The following is a 22064-nucleotide window of genomic DNA, read 5'->3' as shown; positions in this document are numbered from 1 at the left end:
TCCATCCTTGTTCTTTGGGCATAAAGCAAAGGAAAAATCCAGTTGCAGGGCTCTGACTGTCAGGATGAGCTCAGCAACAGCACGACTCAGTCACCCCACACAGTAAATATTAACATATGGGATAGATTACACAGCTATTTCCTCGATTTACCCAAGCATGGAAATCTCAGGTATTATGGTTATGAACTGATACAAGAAGAAAGCAGATACAAGTCCTGGAGCTACTGACCCTCACTGCACCAAAAGCCTGTAACAGATACACAGCCTCTCACAGAAGCCTGCAGAAATCTCCTGCATGCCAAAAGTCCAGCAAACAAGTGAATCTAGTAGGCCAACAGATAAATCAGCCAAAATGTAACACATAAATACAAGTTATTTTCTGAGTCACTGAATGAAGAATGGGGCCCATTTAATTAAATAAAAATAAAATTACCCTTTCAGTTTCACAGAAATATTCCAGTGACAGACAGTAAGATTTCTGTAAACTATACAAAATGTTTTTCTCTACCCTACAGACAAGGAGAAAATATTCTGGAAGTACCTTTAGAGTTAGATTTTCACTTTAGCAGAGAGATATAAACTCTCTGGCTAGCACAAGCCAGAGCTCTGAAATCTTTTCAGAGGAAAAAGCAAGCAGAACTCCCTGGCTGCTTTTGCTGATTTGTACAGAGAAGCTGAGGCTTCTCAACCTGCCCCTCTTCATCTTGGCCCCAGCCCCAGAGAGATGTTTCCCATCACCCAAAGAGGTGTTTCCCATCACAGTTTACATTTTGGCCAATTCCTCATTTGTAAGTTGATTATTTGACTTAAAATTAAGTCTTAATTGAGAGCAGAGGGCTCTGTGTGTGATGTCTCTTCAGCACCTTTGGAGAAGGGAGAAGGAGTTTTGCACCTAACTCATTCTCCACCACTGGCTCTGGAGCCACCCCCCACTAAATTGTGCAACTTGTGGTGTAAAACTGCTCATGAACTTGCAAATTTCTGCACAAGCAGAGGAGGAAACACCAGGATGGCTTTGATCCCTGGGACCACAGCTGGCTGATCCTGTCACTGCCCCTGTGAGCTGCCCAAAATGGTCCCTTTTTTCAAGAGCTATTTTTCCATCTGACTGTAAGTTACCTGAACCAATGAATTAACAGGTAATTTGGAGGCTGTGTGAATACATAAGCATATATTAGGAGCTGTCTCACAACACAACTGAGAAATTACTTATTCTCAAACCCCCTTTATTATAAACTATTAAATTGCAAAGACTGTCCATATTATACAACCAGTGGCTAAATGGGATCTCAGACCCCATACATTTCATTATCATGGGTTTGCTTTTAATAGCACATACCCAATTCTTCTATTAATGCCTGTCTACATTTTGTTTTCACCAAAAAAACTGTATTAGGATTGATATTGCAGCAGGTTATATCAGCACAGACACGTCTACCCAATGTCACATCAATACTAACAGGACTTCTAATGCTGGCTGCTGTCTTATGGGATATTGTGTATAGGGTATAAATATTTATATATGATGTGTGTTTGTGAATACATGGCAATACACAGAACCAGCCAGACCCAGTTAATCAGAAGGTTTGAAAACTTCATTGCTTTCAGATGAAAAAGGAAATGATATTAACATATCAATAGCATATACATGCTGGGAGAGTGATTACCCTTTACATCTCCAGGATATCCAAGCACCCACACAGGCCCAGCCACGTTAACACCTGATCTGGAATATTCTGTCTCAGTCTCTCTCATTTCTCCCCTACTCTCTCCTCAGACTTTCTTCTCCCTTATCTGCCTTTCCTCTTTAGCCTTTAACATCCATCTCATTTCTCTTTCCATTTCCCTTCTTCATCCGTCTTTCTCCCCTCCCTTTTGTCATTCATCACTCCCTCATCCTTTTTTTTTCCTGCTCCCTCTCTTTCCCCTCTTCCCCTCCTGTTCTCCTTCTCCCACCCCCATTCCTTGCTGCCTGCTTGGCTTAAAGTTTCCACCTTGTGGGTACTGCTGACTTCACATTTGCTGTGGTGTGAACTTCACATCTGTGAATGGATGACAGGAAAGATTAATAACCCCGAGTTCCCCTTCTCCTTGACTGTGGGCCTTTCTAATGAATAAATATATAAATAATAAAAAAACAACCAGAGCTAAAAACCATCTAAATAGAGACCCAGAGCCTGGGAGAAAACAATATTTTGCTGAATCTAGTATTTAAAAATAAAAAAAAAAAAACAAAAACCCCACAACCTCTAATGATCTTTAGTTTACATACTCTGCAATTTTTTTTCCTAAATAGTTTATGGGAAAGAAAGAAAAGTTAAAGGCAAAGGAACAAGCCCTTTCTCCTGAGCCAATTAAAGGAAAAGTGATTTAAAAGCAGTAATACAGAAGATACAGGAAATGTATGGGAAAGATATTTCAATGCCCCACAAAAAGTAGAGCTGTCAGATGTGGTGTCAGCATGAAACCCCCGTCAGTAAGAGCTCCCACACGGCCCTGTAGGAATCACACTGCAGAGCCACAACATTGCAGCAGGGAAGGGATTTCTGGCTAATTCCAGCTTTTCCAGGCAAATGAAAATCTCTCCCTTTGGCTCCAGACCTGTTTATACCACCCACAGCAATTTACCCAAAGAGGTGTTTCCCATCACAATTCACACATTTTGGTCAATTCCTCATTTGTAAATTGATTATTTGACTTAAAATTCAGTCTTAATTGAAAGCAGAGAGCTCTGTGTGCGACCCCTCTTCAGAACCTCCCGAGAAGGAAGAAGGAGCTTTGCACCTAACTCATTCTCGAATTAATCCTCATCTCTCCCTCAATATTAAAAGGAGTTTAACAAGGTCTTTTATTCTTGAGGGAAGAAGAGACCCATCACTGGATAGTGCAGGAGAAGACATTTCAGCTGGGGCTGCAGGGCAGGTCTGGCAGAGGTCGCAGCAGCAACAGGTCCCAGGGTCTGAATCTTTGCCCCCAGGAAATCGCATGGACAGCACTGCTACAGATCCAGGTCCAAGGACATTCAGCTGGAACTGATGCACAAACACATAAATGTCCAGAGGAAGGGGGGAAATAATTAAACCAGGAGCTCAGCTCCACTTTTTTGCTCTTGGGCAAAGTTTTCCCTGGCTTTGCAGAGCCTTCTGCACGAGCGAGGGGCAGAGCAGGACCCCCCTTCTCTCCTCCTCCAGTCTCATTTTGGTGCATTTCTGCCCAGCCCTGGCAGCCTGCCCGAGAGAAAACATCCCCTCCCTCCCATCCCTGCTGCCCCAGCCCCAGGGCTGCCCCACACCAGCATCCTTTCACCACGGCTTTTTCCAGATGGATTTCCCAGAGCTGTGGGGGAATAAACCAGAAATAAATGTTTATGTGCAGCCTCAAGGAACAAAAAGCTTTAACAGCACAAAACTCCTCGCATTTAACCTCTGGTTGAAGCTCTGCTGCTCCTCCACTCCGCTCCAGAGGCCACCTTTGTTGCTTTAGAGGAAAAACATCTCACCTTGCCCCATCCTCGGTGCTGCAGGGCAGGCAGGAGGAGACTTGGTACCTGCAGGAGCCAATTTCAGGGTCTCCTAACTCAGGCAAATCCCCAATTTCTCATCTTTAGCTCAAAGGCCTGAAATTAAATGTGGCAGCAAAATCCTGGCCTCAAGCTTGTCTGGGGACACCTGAGCAGCAAAGCCTGGTTGGTCTTCCTAAGGTCATTTGTGCATCTTACTGGGTTATTGGAATAGAGAAAAATATCTTAAACCTTCTGAAAATCAGTAATGTAATACATAGAAGCTACTCTGGATTATACAATGATTGTAAATAAAGATATCTGATGTAACAAATAAACACATTATTATAAACAATACATGTTATAATAATATTATAATATATAATGATATATTGTATATCTTAATTAATATAATTAATACAAATTATTATATTATAAACTGTGATTCATAAGTGTATAAATATATGTAATAAATATATTCATGTGCAAATAAATACAAATAAAAACTAAACCAGGTATGAATCATGTCCCTGCCAACACCTGTACACAAGGGAATTTTACTCATGTGAATTTACTGATATGCCACCTCAAATCAATTATTTTTAATTTCTAAGGGAAAACCCTTAGAAAAGAAGATATTTGTTAAAAGATGACAGGATATCTAGGTACATCACACGCACAAAAATTTTTAGAGGATAGTATTTAAATGTATGTTATTAATGAAGAAAAATCTTTGGCCTAATCCTGCAGTTTTTATTCAGCAAAACTGCTGGGATTATGTAGTGCAGGATCATGCCCACTGCAGCCAATCTTACAATTCTTTTCTTGCACTCCAATTTTAAAATAAAGCAATTTTTTCTCTCCAGAAATTTTGCAATATCCATGAATAATAAACTGCTCTAAAATGATCCTGACCTTCAGGTTTTAAATTTGAAAAGAATTCTAGATGGAAGAAATAAATGCAGTGTAAATAACCACTGGGTAATTAAATTTATTTTTAAATAACATCAAAGTTCAGAAGAAAGAGAATAACAAAGAATATCTCATACAGACATGCACAAAGGCTGTGTCTGTATAATTAGTTATCTAGCAGTAACCAAAGTCTTTTTTATACAGATTGATTATTTTTGAGATTGCATCTTGCAAATCTGAACTAGAAATGCTTTTTGTGCAGCGTTCAAACACGAAGCTGCCTTTTGGTAACACTACAGACTGAGGAGCCCGAAGAGATATTTAATTTAGATTGAACAGGACACTTATGCCACAGTAAATAAATCAGTTTATTAATGAAAGTCTTTTCATTGATGTTTAATGGCTATCATATCTATGGAATTGCTGTAAATCCAAAATAAATGTGTTTAATAATCAATTGATATTTGTTTATAACACAATAATTTTCTTTTTGAATCAGAATTAAATGCCTTTTAGGAAATGTTAACTTAAAGCTTTATTAAGACCTCTGAATAGGAATATAATTAATAATTCCCTTCTTGATAAAGGGTAGCAAATTAATTGTCAAAATATTGTAATTAATGTTGTGAAACCTCATAAATGAAAACTTAGAATTTTTAAGTAGAAAAAAAAGATAACACTTCCTAAGAGCAGATTAAAATTTCTACATTATAATTATTACATATAGCAGGATTTCTTTTCCTAGGTTTTAATAATTCTAAAGTCTTTTTTTTTGTAACACAATTGTTTGATGACTGGGAAAATAAAAAGAGAGGAGGGATATCTTAATTTTCTTATTTCTTTACAGCTACTTACAAAAGAGCTGCTCTTGGTTTGACAGATTTTCCTTCCCAAAAGCAGTTCTGTACTATTGAAAATTCCCAAGTTCTTTTTCTCTCTGATTCCTCATAAAGGCAGGTTTTCTTTTAAAAGATGGGGGGAAAAGAAAGGATTGCAGTTAACTCGTTGTCTTTAATTGCCAGCATCTCCCTCCCCATCAGCACGGCACTTGATCAAAACGCCAGAGATAAAGAAATTAAGACATCCATCAGATTCCTGTCCCGGCTGTCATTTTTTTAAAAGAACTTGGGAAGTGCCTGTTATTCCCATCCTAAGGGCTGGGCTGAGTGGTTTCTGCAGCTTTTCCAGCGCTGAGGAATTCTTGTTTCAGCCTTGCTCCCACCGGGAAAGCTCCGCAGCAGCTGCAGGAGAACCAGGGATGGAGCAGCTGCCAGAGGGAGCTGGGGAACACCAGCCAGGGCAGGGACCTGAGCCCTGCAGGGACCCGGGGGAGAGGGAAAAGAGCCTCTGATCCGTGTCAAAGTGGAATGGCAGCTGATTAAAGCCAGAAGTGCGGCGATAATCTTAAAGTGAAGGTGGGTAGGAGGCAGCCGGGTACCACTGAAGATGCTCCGTGTGGTTCAGGAGCTGCCCCTGCTCCGCTCGGCGCATTTGGCAAAATTTTTTACAGGCTGCAGTGGAGGGGGTAAGAGCAGCAGTTCTATTTAAGGTGTCATGTTTTACAGAGGAACTGAAAGGGTTTGAACAAAGTGACACCTCGTTTTCCTTTTGCTCCCCACTCAGGAAGTTGCAGCCTTGTCCACCGCTGACAATTATCTCTGTTAATGACCCAAAGCACAGGCAAGACCTTCAAACAAGTTCTTTTCCTAACATTTAAAAGAAAAGTGGGGGGGTTGGGGGGGCTGGAAAACAATTGGTGTGTTTCCATGTCTTTTCAGACAGCTATTGGAGTTACAAAAAGAAATAATGCTCACAGCGAAGTGCCCGGTAAAAAAGAAAATAGAAACCCACTATTTCCTTGAGTTAGCAAATGGAACTGAAACAAGCAGCGCTCTCACACCTTCCTTTCACCACTTGTGGGGACTTTTGACACAAGAGCCTCCTGGCAAAAACATTTTTAATAATGACCAGTTTGAGAGAAATGGATTTAGAATATAAGAATCCCTGTTGCAGCAGCCTTGTGGAAAGCACCAGTGGGTGATCCACCCCTCAGCCGGGCTGGAGGAACGCGTGGAAAATCCCCAGCAAAGGGATCGATCACAAATCACGCAATGAACAGAGGAGCACGCACAAAAACCAGACTGCTCGGACAGTTTGCAAACAGAGGGGGAATAAATTCTCCTCATGAATTATTCAGGATGTGGTCAGCTCTACCTTGGGCCGAATTTCTGAATTTCTCTTTGGTTCTTGAGAAGTTCCCGGCACTTTGGAGCAGCAGCTTTGCCACGGCCGGGGCTCAGCGGCCGCGCTCGGAGTTACACCAGAGACTCATTTCTCTGGAAGCCTCTGTCAAGTGGTTCAAATTTCTATTAAAAATGTTCACTTCTGCAAAGCAGGGGAGCAGATTTTCAGTTACTGATACGACACACCCCAGCCCCGAAGAGTTTCATAAAAATTTTATAGAATGTCTGCTTGTGTTGTTCAAGTAATTAACAATATTTCAAGAGACTATCAGCTACCAGACTCTCATTGTCCTCTCTTAGTGTGAGCTAGAGTGTATAAATATTTTTTAAATTAATCTTTTGTCATTTTTAACTGTGTATCTGCACAGCTATTGCAACCAAAATCCAGCAAGTTAAAAAAAAATCACCCTATCTATACAACTCAGTCATAATTAAACACTCAGTCCCTGTCACTACAGCAGGCAGAGCTGGAAAGAACTGACACCCTCAGCACCAGTTCACTTGGAAAAGAAGCACATTGAAGAGAAGCTCATCCTTTTGAAGGGAAAAAAAGAGCAAAACTGAGAGAAAAATAAGGAGAAAAAAAGAAGAAAACACATGTCACACAAAATAATAATTTCTTTTGTTTCTGTGTAAGTTCTATATAATTTAGCATCTAAAATGCTTTTCTTTTAATTAAAGAACCCAATTGTCCTAATTCACTGCGCTGATTTAAATTTTACCAGCTCAGTGTTCATTGATTAGAAGGAAGAGGAGCACTTCAAAACATCATTTATTCCCTTACACACGAAGGAAAGCCTGTGTTTAATATTTGCATACAGAGCTGGGCAGGTTTGAAAGCTTCCCCAGCACAGGCAGGGTGTCAGGGAGAAGAATGCTGTGGTCTAAGAGCATCCCTGGGCTGCAGCCTCTCAGAAGAGAAAAAAATGCTGCCCTGTAACAATCATAAAAAAATAAAAATAAAAGTTCTGAGTTTCAAAAAGAAAAGTAAATAACTTCGACCAGCAACAATAAATTGCATTTTATAATTATAACATCTACAATATTAATAATTTTAAAATGAATGCAAAAATTAAACGGAGGGAAAAAATAATAAAACCCATAATTTCAAGGTCTCCAAACGGGTTTTTACGGTGACTCAAGCCCAGCCGCAGTGGAAAGCCCCAGAGCTCCATCTTGTGGTTTTTCTGCTCTGAGGCAGGGAAAAGAATTAAAAATAAAAATACTTTTCCTATTAAATCAGTCTGAAATCAAACTTCTTTTGCTGGCATCACACATAGAAGCAAAGGCAGAGAAAATCAGCCAAAAACATATTTTTTGCTCTATTTTGCTATGCAATGTCATCTCCTTTTCCCAGTTAAGGAAAAATTCTCTGCTTTTTCCTAACCCACAGCCCATTGCAAAACCATTGCCAGTGGTAGGACCAAAATGAAACAGACCTGTGGTGTGGAAGGGAAAGTGCTGGGCTGGAGAAGGGCACAGAATGGAGCAGAGGGGACACACAGCTCCCCAGTGAAACCAGCTGCCAGCTGCTTTCACCATTGCTTCTCTTCCACAAGCACCCTCCTTAATCCCAGAGAAAGAAAAGGCTTCAGGGGATATTTGGGGCAGACCTGCTGCATCCCAGACTCTGCAGTTAAATTTTACATTTATTATTTGCCATTTTATGACATTTACAATTTATGGCATTACATTTTATGACATTTTATGACATGTACAAGAGCTGAGTTCCTGCAGGGATGCCTCTGGATTCACTCCCTCCCCTGCCTCCCACCTGCAGCTTCTGCATCCATCACAAGATCAAGGGTCAAGTTATAGTGCTGTGGGCACTATGAGAGATATGATAAAAGGGAAATAAAAACGAAGAAGGCTCTCCTTGTTCATCTGATGGAATGAAAACTTCCAGCCCTGTCATGGAATGTGGCTGTTTTAATGTCACAGCATTGAATTTTGCTGCATTGGAGAGGTCACAGATTAAGCCAACATTCTGCTCCTGCAGGTTTTTTAATGTGTTTCTGGGTTTCTTAATTCTGAAGTGGCAACAGGTAAATCCCAACTTAATTGTTTTCTCCCTTCTCTGAAGTAGGATCTTCCTTAGGAGGTTATTGATATATTTCCCACAGAAAACCACACTCAAAATTCACATCTCCACTCTGTTCAGACCATCCCTGAAGATAAATATTTTTGGAACACTCATAAATCTTTGAACATCCTTAATTTAACATCAAGCCAAAAAACCAGAAGCGAGATCTTTTAGAAATATCTCTGTAATGAGACAAACCAGGCAGCACCAGGCCTATGGTACACTGGGCATCCTGTCAAAAATCATCTCTCCCAGCATGGAGAACAAATGGCTCCACAGATCTGCAATGAAATGAAGTGTCTGGTGCCTCCAGATGTTTGAAACTGGTCCAGTTGCCACCCAGGGCATGCAGAGCCAGCCCTGCTCCAGCCACAGCTCACTCCCAGCCCAGCTGGGGATGGCAAGGATGGAGCCCAGGTCATCTAAATTGAGTTAAATATGGTACTCACCATGGGAACACTAAGGAAAGAAAGGTAGTGATGGACTGCAAGGAGTTGGCTGGCAGTGAAACCTCTCTCCTAACACTTAGTAACTGCACTGGTTATGTTGAAGCCAAGAGTGAGACCCTGAGAGTCAGACAAAACTCACATAAGGGTTCACTGAATCAAATCAAGGTGCTGGAGAAGGGAGACATCCTGCAGGGTGTGGTGCAGCACACCAGCAGGTACAGCAGGAATTCATCCCTCCTCACTTCCACCATCCTGCCAGGGGCTGAGCCAGAGCCTGCAGATATCTCTGCTGTCCTTGGGAGGGCTGGAGGGTGGCCTAGGAACAGCTGGCTCACCCACAGCTAAAAATAATCAGCCTCTTCCTATATGCAATAGGAATCGTAGGAAACACATTGTCAGGTTCAGGGGAGGGCTAATGGCCATTTCCCCAAATCCATTTGTCTTTTGGCACTAGGGCATGCAACCTTTACTCATCCTGGGACAGGACTTTACTCCTTCAGGACTTCCACTGGCAATAATGTCACTTTCCTGGATTAAAAAGAGCACAGTGTATGAAAGGGAGCAGCGAGGAGCAGAAGGATGGGAGAGGTTTGAGGACCTCTGCAGAGCAGCCAAGGCCACATAACCTTGAAGTCCACAGTTAAGGGGAATAAAAGCAAAGCCAAGAGAAGGCAGAGTGTAGCAGAGATTGAAAGGGAAAAGACAGGAGCTCTCAGAGAGGGATTTTATTTTTAGAGGAAGCATTTGAGGGCTACAAGGCAGAAGAGCTGGGGGGCGAGCAGGCAGCCAGGTGGCACCAAGAGAGTGTCTGCCAAGGCTTGGGAGGGTCGTGGGAGGGAGAGGAGGCTAAATAAATCTAAACTTGTCAGCTATCCTTGTGGTGTATGAAAAAAAAAATAAAATCATATGTCAGACAGATGTAAATTTGGAGTAAACATGTAAATAGGATAGCTAGACCATGTACATATCAGTAGCTCTGGTTTTTTTCCTAAACTCATTTATACAACGGGCTCTATTTATGTTTCAAAATACTTCCCATCAAAATAACCTGAGAAGATAGAGGAGCTGAGTGACACCTTATTTTTCTGTGTTTGCATTTTTTTGCCATGCAGGGCATAATCTGGTTCTTAGGGAGTTAATGCACCTGCCATTCCAGTGCTGACAAGCAGTTTTTCAGAGAAACATGGAATTTTATATATTTATTTATCTGAGGAGCCCTGAAGATTGTACTCAGGAGACTTCTTGAGCACTGCCAATAACTAGCAGGTACCAACACATGTACATTTTTGACTGCACCATGATTGATGGTGCTTATTTGTGGCTTGCTGCCTAAACCTCTCCTTTTCCTTTGCTTTTTGTCTCTCTCAGTCAGGTTTTTTTAGTGTGTGCAGGGTTTTTTTTAAATAATAAAGACACTTTAGCCATTTGGGGGAGGGGGAAAGGCAGGGGAGGAATGATTTATCTGGTGCCATTGTTATCTGTGCCTGCTCTATTCCATGGAGATTTTCTGAGCAGTGAGTGGTCAGGGGAGGGAAATTGAGACCTGCAGGCAGGGAGGGGTTTGGGAGTGTTGGGACACAAACTGGGACACAAAGTGCAGGAGCAGTGATTGAGGGGAACCTTCTGTGTCCAGTTCTACTCCCAGAGCTCATGCCAAGCTTCTCTCTCCAGAACTGAGACCCAGCTACTTCCCATGGGAAAAAATCCTTCCTTCCTTCCTTCCTTCCTTCCTTCCTTCCTTCCTTCCTTCCTTCCTTCCTTCTTCATATATGAGACAAGAAGCTCTAAAAACAGCAGAAACATGGTAAGTTTACTCAGTACAATCTTTATTTTTCTGCCCGTCCTTCACAAAACTCCATCCAAAAACTGAGCTTAAGAGGCTTACAGCAAACCCAGACAACCTCTGAGCTGGATGCTGTTCCTCCTCCAGTTCCACACATGACTAATTGCTTTTATCACTTTTCCTAAGCCCCTTTACACCTGCATGGCACATTGGGGAGAGGCAGAGCAGTGTTTTCCATTTCCCTCGCTCGCAGGTTAACCGGCTACTTTCCCTTCAAAGGAAGAAAATTGATCTGATGAAAGCTCAAACACGAACTGCCTGGCAACAAGACAGAAAGAGTAATAGTTCTAGGAGGAGATCCCTGTGGATCCAGCCAGAAGTCCTGCGTTGTTCCGTGTGGGAGAGGTTCACACCGGAGCAGGTGCCTGGCCCAGCCCTTTCACCAGCCAGGAGCTGCACACCAAGACCCAAAGCCTCCAGAGCCTGGGGAAGTTCAGAGCTCTTGATACCTCATCCAAAATTGGAGCCTGTGAGGAAATCAAAAGCCAGATGAATCTCAGCCAGATCCAGGGGCGCCTGTTCCCTTTTTCCAAAGCCCTCCCTGTGGGCACATATGGCTGCACCTGGCTTGGTTGCAGCTGAGCAGAGAAGGGCAGCAGGGTGCTGAAGGAAGGGCAGCAGGGTGCTGAAGGGCTCTCTGGGAGCTGGGACAGGCTCACAGGTGTGCCAGCACCTCTCTGGGAAAGGCAAACACCTCCTGATCCAGGTTACAGCTGTGTCCAGCCCCCAGGGACTGCCGTCTCCTGGGGCTGGAGTAACCCTGCAGACCAGGTCCGAAGGGAAAAAATGAAAGAGAGGTGATTTCCCACCTCATTGACTTTAAAGAGGCACTGGGATTTGGGGCTGAAATGCAGATAATGTGCAGAGAAAAGGGAAAGGCCAGCCCAGGTCTGCCAGCGGTGGCTGAGCCCCACTGGCTCTGAAGGGCAGTGTTTGCAGAGCAGAGGAAAACTGCAGGGGACACATCAGATTGCTGGGGTGGATGTAATTGTGTTCAATTCCCCGAGAGAAGACTCCAGGGCTAGCACCGTGCCTCTAATGCAGCCTGCTGGACAAGCAAGGCACCAAGCTCCATGTCACAAAAACCTGACCAGTACTATCAAATAAGCTCACCTCATGCTGGCTGCTCAGGTCACAGCATCATCCCCAGACTCCCCAGAGCTGCTTTTCTCCAGATGATGGGTTGATTAAATCCCTCAAAAACTCTGGCCATCCATACAGGTAAAGCTGTTAAATTCCCTCAGGGTAAATTCCACCTCAGGTGCCCTAAATTAACGCTGGTCATCCCCTGCTGAGGGTTGTGCCTAAAAACTCCCTTTTACACAGCATGTAAGGTTACAAAGTGCCTGACCTTGCCAAAACCACTCAAAAATTGTGCGTCTGGCGTGGGCAAGACAAGATTTTTACCCTTGCACCCAGCAGGAGCAGCGGGTGCTGCTGGGTCTGTGTGTGTGCCTGGGCCCCATTGCAAAATTCCCTTTAAAGCTGCGGTGTTAGCCAAGGTGGGAATCTGCAAAATGGTCAAACAGTACCATCTGCAGGGAACGGGAGAGGTTGCACAAGGTGCTGGTGGCCAGGAGCACTCTCACCCCGGCCAAAGTGGGCTCTGGTGGGCTCCAGCTCACACAGCTGCCTTCACTCACTTCAAAACAGATTAAGGAGAAGGACGTTTAAAAACAAAACAAAAACAAGGACAAACTGGGGGAAAGTGCCAGTGGGAAGCCCAGACTCTCACCCTGGCTCAGGGAGGTGTCCCCAGCATTCAGGGGAGACAGAGGTGGGAGCAGAGCTGTGCTGGGGCTCAGCAGCTCAGAGCCAGGAGAACTGACTGGACATGAACACAGGGTCTGGAGCCTTGTGCCCTTCATGCCTTAAGTTTTGGGTTTTCTTTTCTTTGGCATGTGGCTTTTTATTCAGGTTCACTAGGATGTTTCCACAGGGTGATGAAGATGGAACAATCCTATTCCAGTTGGGGACTCAAGGACAATTTTTTCAAACTTCAGTCTCAAAGTATAAACAATGTGAAAAGGAGGGAAGGGGGCAGGACTCCTGCATGCAAACAGACAGAAATACATAAAAATGTGAGATCTCATGGCTGGTTTCTCCTTTTGCTTCCATCTCTGAGCCAGCCAGGCAGAGCCCCAGTTATTGCCAGGGTGTGGCCTTTGAAGGCCTCAGTAAATATCCTTTAATCCTCTTGACTGCCTCTGTTCCAGCTCCTCAAGGTATCACCCTGGAGAGCCACAAGAAAGGAGATTTTTTTGAGAAGCAAAGGTGATGCTCAGATGTTTGAGCTGTGGCCAGCTCATCTGGGCTGCAAACCATTCTCAGAGGATTCCCAGGTTTTCTTTAGCTGTTAATTTGTGGTGCTTTCCTTAAAACCACCACCACGGTGAAGCTAAATAGCTGCAGCCACAGCATTTACTGAACACTATGGCATCTGTGAAAGTGCTGACAGGGACAGCTGACAGCCGCTCCACAGCGTAATTCACACCATAACATCATCTCCCAGGCACTCAGGCTTCTCACTGAAAAATTATGCCATGCTTTTTTTGGAAATCCAGTGCCAAATTATTGACAATCAGCCTGAACCAACTAATGGGAGCTCCAGCAATTTTGTTTAACTTTTAATTATTTTTTTTCTTTATCCTGTAAGGTCTGTTTCAACCCATTATGTGTCATGGTTTAACTGGGCGTGCAGTTTGAAGCACCCCACAGCTGCTCCTCACCTCTCCCAGAGGGATGGGGGAGAGAATCAGAATAAAAGTAAAATTTGTGGGTTGAGATAAAGGCAATTTAATGGGATAAGGAAGAGGAGAAAAAAAGATTATAAAAATATACCAACAGGTGCTTCACAGTGCAGTTGCTCCCCACTCCCTGAGTGATGCCCAGCCAGTCCCTGAGCTGGGGCTGCTGCCCCCCAGCCACCTCCCCCCAGTTTACAGACTGTGAAGCCACTTTAGCCAGTTGGGGACACCTGCACAGCTTGTGTCCTCTCCCAGGTACTTGTGCCCCCATCCCTTCCCTGTCAGAGCAGTGTGAAATGCTCAAAAATCCTTGATTTAGTGCAAGGACCATTCAGCAACAGCCAAGCCAGCAACACTGTTCTCATCCCCGATCCAAACCAAATCCTACAAAGCAAATCTATTCTCTCCCACCTGAAACCAGGTTAAACTGTGTTAAAAGTCAATGGATCCTTCAGCTGTAAGAAATGTGTTCATTTTATCACTCACCTCTGTCCCCCCATGTGAATAACTCGCTCTCTGTGTAACATTCCTGTGACTCCAGCCTGCTCTCCTGTGGATTTCTGGCCTGAGCAGCTTTATTTGCTAAACCTTACACCAACCCTACAGCAGCAAAAAATCCAAACACTCAATAAACTCTTTTTAGTTTCTTTCACAACATAAAAAACACACCTAGAGGTCAGACCCCAACAGTGATCCACCTCTTTATTGACTAGATCAACACAAGGTATTCCTTACCTCAAATATTTCACACTATCTACCCTGCAGCCTCTTTGAGCCAGGGACCATCCAGCTGTAAAACACAAGTGTCATTCCCAGCTTAAGTTCATAAGCACCGCTGATTTCCCGATATCAAGAGCTGTATAGGATTTGCCACAGCAAGTCAGACTCTGACTAACTAGATTTTAAATCCAATGCAGGTGACAAAAAAAATCATGATACACATAAAGTATTCAAAGCCTGGGCTCTGCTACCAGGTAGCCAAGACTGGATTAGTCCCAGTTGTACCTGGCACCTGCTATCAGGGAGGCAGAGGCAGGGCAGGTGCCCTAAAGCCAGCAGACATCACAGGACAGCAGTGCTGCAGGAGCCAGCTTCTTGTCCAGCTGGAAATCCAGTGCTGGCATTGACCCAGCCACAGTTCATAAAGCTATAAATAAAAGAGTGGTCAAAAAGTGCCCAGGCAGCTCCATTAAAAAATAAAGAATAAAAATTAAAAACAATCTGTTGCCTTTGTCACCTGGACACGTTTCTCTATGTTAGTTGTTATATTTGTTATAAGGACAGAGCTTTCCACCTCTGCCACTGCTCAAACACAGCTGCAGTATTCAAAAGGCACCAGGATCCTCACACTTTGCTCACTGCCTGGGCTGCAGGCTGAGTTTCAGCAAGCAATAAGCCACCAGAAACCTTGGGGATGGTTGGAAATTTGGCTTGATGGTTTGTTCCTGCCATGCTCCTCTCTCTGGGGTTGCATCTCATGGCTGTAAGGAACAACACAGAGACTGCTCCAGGCTGGCTGGAGGGAGCAGGAGTGTGGATGTGCTGCCTGGGATGTTCAAAACGCACCCACTGGGTCTGAAACTCAGACTAAACCGCAGAGATGGGCCAAAAGGGGAAGGAAAAAAAGCAGTTTATCCTGGGATTCAGTGAAACCTGCCCAAACACTGACCCACCCTGAGCATTTCATCTGTGTGCCTCAGGAACCTGAACAGTGGGGTCCTTGTCAGACCCAAACCAGTTCACATTTCCTGTTCCTAAAGCTCCCAGGAGCAGCAAAGGGCATCCCCCCCAGAGCATGGTGCCAGGGCTGATGAGAGCGCTCCCCTCGCACTTGTCACGGGGCTGTCTCCTTGTGTCCTCTGGGAAATCATGCACCAGAGCCAGGAAACAAAGAAAAATGGATGTTTAATTCACCCACAAATGAACAGACTTCTCCTCCTCCTGCAGCTTTGTACCAAAGTCTACTTCAGTGTCAGATTGGATGCACTTAACTCTTTCTAGTAAATGTATATTTTTAATGTCCATGGGAAGGGAGTTATCTTAAAGTAAGATTAATATACGTTTAGCTACAACTTCAAGTTTTGTTTGTAAATGAAGGTTTTGAAAAAGCAGATGAGGGCTGACTCATCTCATATTTTAAAGCTGGAGATTAAGCCTGAATGCATTTTCTAGGAGCACCTTTAATGAGAGGGAATTTTCATGATCAGTCGAGGCTGACTATAAATCTTTATTCCCAGTGAAAAAGTCAGCCTCATCCTCCAGGCTCAGTGCTCCCTGCCCCTCCAGCTCAGTGATAAAGGCAAACCCAGACCTTTCTGTGCCCTGGTCAGCTCTGCTTTCAGGATCACCCTGACCCCAGCAGAACAGGCAACCAGCAGTGGGGAGGGCAAGGAGAGCCCCCTTACCCAGCTTGTCCCAATTACAGAGCTGTACTTTTAGAAAGCTTTAAAATCCATGGCAAATCTACCTGTGCTCGCTTTACAAGAGCAAAGGTGACACAAAAACATTGCAAAGAGGATGAAATTCATAATGCGAAACAAGAAGGGGACTTTAACATTATAAACACACACAAAACCAGAGGTATGGGCATTTCCTTTCGACAGAGCCAGAGCTGAACCTGTGCTTTGCAATCTGTCACTGCCAGTGAAACACCCAGCCAGGCTACCTGGGGCTGCCCCAGGCCCTGCTCCAGAGCTGCTGAACTCAAATAATGCTCTAAAAAGCAGGCAAGGACCTTCCCCCAACCCACAGAGAGCCGCTCCTGGGATGGAGCATGTGCTCAGTGCTCAATTCCATGGGTTTGTCTTCAATCAGTTCACGTTATTTTGACACAGTTTGCCTCTTGCTGCCGAAAATGACAGCTCCCTATATTGACACTGCATAGTATATTTATTCTAGTTTAGCACAAGCTCTGGGCCGTGGCATTTAAAGCTACAGCCCATGTTCAATCTGCATCAGTTTAACATGCCAGCACCATATGGTTTTCTATAATCAGCTGCAGCATTGTACTTCAAACCCACTGCTGCATTTATAATATTATTGTATGCTGCACAAACACCAATATTTAGAAAGAAAAACGTCCTTTTTATTGGACTCCTGCTGATACCCCAGCTGTTAGCCAAAGCACGCAAAGTTTGTCTTCTTTTGTGTGCAGAAGAAAAGAGCCAAAGGGTTTTTTAAAAATCTTACATCTGAAAGGTACATTTTGTCCTGCCCCAGTAGGTCTGTAGGACTGAGTTAAAATGTGGGCTTTTATTAGATGAATTGCATCATTAAATTACATTATAAAAACTAAAAATGCACCATTAATTTTCAAAAACAATGGTAAATACATCTCATTTCTGATACATGATTCTGCATTTAATTTTTGCCCTGGGCCACGTTTTTCTAACAGACTCACTGTCTTCCATTATGCAGACTACACAAATGGAGTTAAATTGCTGGAGTTGGGGGGGAAGGAGATATTGGTCAAATGTCTAATGTGAAAATAAATGAATTTCTAATCAGCTGTTGCAAAAAGAAAAATTACTTTTTGATCTCGGCTCAGCCAAGCAAGAATCTACCTAGCTCGAGTAATAAGATCCAATGGAATTGTGAAGGATGCAGAGAGAGACAAAAGGCTGGACAGACAGACAGCCACGGCAGTAAATGAGTTTCGTGCAGTCAGCTCTGTGTGAGCAGCATTTCTTAATTAAATGCACAGAAGTTTCCCCTCAGCTGGAGCCTCGTTGCTCCAGGGTGTTCCCCAGCGATGCAGCAGCTCTCAGAGCACCCGTGGATCCCCTCCCTGGAAGGGAGTGTGAGAGGGAGTGTGTCTGTCTGCACGGCCATGGCTGAGCTGGGCTGGGAGCAGCACGGAAACAGCCACCCCAAAACTTCTACATGAGCCATGAAAACTTAAACCAAACCTTGCAAAAGGTGCCCCAAGCCTGGCAGAGGCCAAGGATGTGCCTGTGCTCCGTGGCTGCAGCTGGCTCTGATGCCACTTTTGTCCCTGCAGGGAAAGCTCCCAAGCAGGAGTTCCAAACCAGCCCCCAGAGCAGAGCTATATAAATTTTCTGGCCAAAATTGCCCCTTGGAATGGGTCCTGTGCCCCAGAAAGCACCAAATGTGGCACAAGGCACTCCCAAAGCCATCTGGGTGGCCCCATCCGTCTCCTGCTCTGGGGCAGATTCAGTAGGTGATGTCCCCATCCCAAAGGGCTGTGTTTGCATTCCCAGGGAATGCAGAGCAGGAGGAGAGGAGCTGCACAGCCAGGCTCCTCGGGAGCTGGCACCCACAGCAGCCACAGCTCAGAGGATTTTTGGCCAGATTACTCCCATGGTCTAAATGCCCCTTAGTGGCTGCAGTCACATGCTTGAGGAACATTTCCCATTTCACTTGGTTTTAGGGGAATTTAGGTCAGACACTCAGAGATGTGAAATCAAACCAAAATCACAGAATCATGGAATGGTTTGGGTTGGAAGGGATCTTACAGATCATCTAGTTCCAGCCCCTGTAAGTGGAGATATCCAAGAGTTTTGCTTCAGAAGTGCCTCCCTTATCCAGAGCACACCCCAATTTTAGGGTCACCCAGAAAGCCCCTGGCTGCCAGCATCTCTCAGCAGCCAAACACAAAGGAGAGATCACTGAAAGTTTGGAGAAATGGAGAATTTAATTCCTTCAGAAGACAGGCAAGGAAGACTTGGGTCCCAGTTCTGAGCAGCCAAGTCCATCAGAAGTGTTTTATGAGTCATTTTCTCTGCCTCCACCTACCACTATTAAAAATTATTGTGTTTTTTTATGGTAGGAATGGAACCCACCCAGTAAAATTGATAAAAGCTGTGGTGATCAGGATTACAACTGCAGTATTATAAGATAATTACAGCTCAGTATCATTTTACACATAAAGAGCTTGAATCCTGCTTTTTGTAGGAAAGGCACAGAATAACTGCACAGAATTAGAGAACTCTATATTTAAATATTGTAAATAGTTTATGATTTATATTATTAATACTTTTTATTAAAGTAATGATGAGGGTTCAGTGCAGAATGAGCAAAAACATCCTTTTATGGTCTCAACAGAGAGGCCAGGCTGCATAGGAGAAGGGAAGGGAGAACATGGATCAAATACCAATGCAATCCATGGTGGTTTTAACATTTTGTGCTGTTTTTATGGAGCTGGGATAAATAAAAAATTAAGGGAATCCCAAGAAGAAAAAAATGGTAATCAGAAACAGAAAAGAAGATAGGAAAAGGGTGTGTCTGGAAAATCTAAAGAGATCTGCTGCTGCGTTTCTGTTATTATCTGAATATTTATTTTTTATAGAAACACACAGTGCACAAGTCAGATGTCACTGGGAGCTCTGTCTCCCCCATCAGCCAGATGAGTGATGGTTCCTTACCCTCTTAAGTTAACAACCACCTCCTGCTCTCCATCCCCCCACCATGCCAGGCAGCAGCACCATGCACCTTTTTTATAATCTGCTAATGGATGAAAAATATTTACCACATTACCCTCAGGTAACCTTGTCAAACCATGACAGGAGCCACATTGCCCTGCACATCCCCGTTTGAAAACTTCTGTGCCAAATTAATTGACACACAACAATTTTACAGGAGCCAGTGGTGGGAGGGGAACAGAGCAGAAATTCACGTGCTCGCCCTGTGAAGATGTTCAGGGTTAAAGGAAAAAAGCCTTTTCTGCACCTGGGTGAGAAATCTTTAAAAAGAAAGAAGAAGCACAGTGTCACAGCTTCTCAGTCCCAGCAGGCAGGGAGCAAGGAGAGAAGGACCTGCTGCTGCTGCTGCTGTCCTGAGAGCCCTTCCCAGCTCTGCTCAATCCTTCAACAAATAAGTTCAGGATTTTAAACCGTGAGCTACTTGCTGTAAAAGTCAGAGAGAAGTAGAAAGTGGTGGTTTTGCCCCAAAATGCTTGACAGCCTCTGAGAGCAGAACTCTGGAACAACCTGCCCTGAGCATCTGAACCTGCCAGACCTCCTGCCCCAGGCAGGCTCCTCTGGGTTAAGGTTAACCCTAATTCCTAACCCTAATGCAATCCTGTGTCTGTGAAACCTTCCAGCTGAAGGTGTTACTCAAATTGATCCGTTCCTGGGGAAAAAAGCACAAACCTGTTACAAATTATCAGCATTTTCTTCAAATTAGTTTTGACTAAAATATTTCGGACTTGCTCTGAGGACAACAGAGGCTGACAGGCTGCCAGAGGGGGCAGGGAGCAACCCAAGAGCTGGGACAAATAAAGCAAGGAATTCTGTAGGGAATAAGGAAAAGAGTGGCCAAGAACATTTCTGTGGGCTACCAAGGGACGTCTGGGAATTAATTCAGCTGCTGCCACAAACCTCTTTCTGGAAAAGACATCCCAAAGTTTTACTTTTATCTAAAATTCCCACCTGACAATATGACCAGCTTAAACATTTTTGATCGTGATATTTCTATTTTAGCCTTATCTTCTCCTTTTTTGCTCATCATGTCCACTTGCAGTACAATTTTTTCCCATCTTTTTTTGACATACAGAGGTTTCCCTTCTTGTAGCCTTGCTAGGCTTTTGCCAATTTGATCCCTTTCATTTTTTTTTTTTTTAATTAATCACAGATAAATTAATATTGCCATTTCCTTTTATCCAAACTGTTAATAGGGATAATTGTGGATAGACTTGCTGAAACAAAAAGCAATTTTTCTTTTCTTGGAATGCACAAACGCTTTCTGCTGGAGACATAAAACTCTACACTCCAAGAGCCTAAACCCCACTGGATCAGTGGCCTCTCACACAAGGCAGGGCTCCTCATTGCAGGCACTTTTTGTCCAGGGAAGAATTTGCAGAATCCAACCCTTCCAGCTCATATTTGAACAGATCCCTTCCCAAATTCCCGTGTCACTATTGCTCTTTAGGATTTTTGTTAATGCAATGCTACAGAACACATAGAGCTGATTCCACATCCATTTCCTGAGCAGCAGCCTCTAGATCACTGGAGAGATTTTTTAAAGCAGACTCTCTGTTTTTAGAGTGCATATTAATTACCCTTAAGCAGGTGCAAAATCAACCTGTTCATTACTGTTTCTTTGAATCCTTAATGGTAGTTGCAAGGAAATAAATCCAGTTAATGCAATAAAAGGATTTATTGTCATCTAAATTTATGCCAACAGTTTAATCATAACACCTTTCCATCTGACGCACTTCCTCGAGAACAATTTGACCCACAATTTGTCAGCAGGGAAATGGCCTTGTATAAATGCTGGGAGAAAATAAATGCTAATACATGGCACAGTCTTTCATTCTTCTAATTGCCCAGGGAGTTTAAGGGAGACAGACTTATTTACTCATTGTAGGAAGTGTGCTGTAATAAATTATCACTATTACGAGCCTAAGTTAGTCCCTGACAGTGACAGAAGCAAGGGTGGAAGGGAAGCCTGGGGAGGTGTCGGCGTCCAGAAAACATCCTTGCTGGGGAGCGGGTGTGTGAGGCACAACCACCCCTTGCACATCCACACTGGCAGCTCCAGCACCGAGGGATTAATGAGCAGGATCCATACAGGAGCCCTGGAAGACATTCCTTGCATTTTAAAGGGATTCTCACAGGCTGGAAGGTGAGTATCCTCCTCCCTGCTTGCTCACTTGCCGAAGGATTCCCGACCCTCTCCAACCGCAGCAGCCACGGCTGTGCAGCAGCAGCATCCTGGCAGCTCCCACCCCTGGCATTCCCTGTGGCCAGCCTGGAGCTCTCAGGGACAAGGGGAATGCCACCTTCTGCTCAGGATCCAGGCACCAGAGCCCCGTTTGCAGCAGCTGGGGAGGCAGGAGCCAGGGCAAGGCACTGCCACAGGGGATCTCCTTGGTGCCGGAGCCTGCAGAGCTGAGCCTGGCTGGTGGCGAGGAGCAGCAGCCCCTCCATGTGAACCCAGGCATGGATGAACTTCTGAGCTCTACGAGTCAGTGGCTTGAGAAGTTTCTCTGCCCACAGCCACGGCAGCTCTTTGAGAGCTCTTTCAGATGCCAGGCCCCATAAATAACAGCAGGTGCCTCAGCAAGCCAGCAGGGAGGAGAGGGAAGAGCAGAAACAAGAAAAGACAAACTCAGTGTTCCCATCCCAGACACCTCCTCCTGGGGTCCCTAATGAATGCAAGGACCCCAAGCCTGTCCTTGAAATGAGATTTGCCTATTGCCATGACAACAGGCTGCTGTTGCCACAACACAGACAAGCTTTAGGTATTCCCCTCTCTTATTATTATTACTTTATTTTCTCTCCTTTTTTTTTTTTTTTTCCCCCTTCTTTTCCTTGTGTCCCTCTCTA

The 22064-nt window shown here is 44.2% G+C and overlaps 1 long non-coding RNA gene across 1 annotated transcript; it reads right to left on the bottom strand.

Moving 5' to 3' along the window:
- Window positions 1-10991: 10991 nt before the first annotated feature.
- On the bottom strand, window positions 10992-12574 carry LOC148182801 (uncharacterized). Its single transcript, XR_015774194.1, has 2 exons — window positions 12143-12574; window positions 10992-11496 (listed from the first exon to the last, which is right to left on the bottom strand). It is a non-coding gene; the product is annotated as an uncharacterized LOC148182801 (long non-coding RNA).
- Window positions 12575-22064: the final 9490 nt, after the last annotated feature.

This window comes from Pseudopodoces humilis, chromosome 19 (genome assembly GCF_049639895.1).
Source record: "Pseudopodoces humilis isolate 2021_Gansu_Grassland_sample_001 chromosome 19, ASM4963989v1, whole genome shotgun sequence".
Classification (NCBI taxonomy): domain Eukaryota; kingdom Metazoa; phylum Chordata; class Aves; order Passeriformes; family Paridae; genus Pseudopodoces; species Pseudopodoces humilis.
The sequence above is the reverse complement of the archived record's forward strand: the minus strand, read 5'-3'. Positions and strand labels throughout refer to the sequence as shown.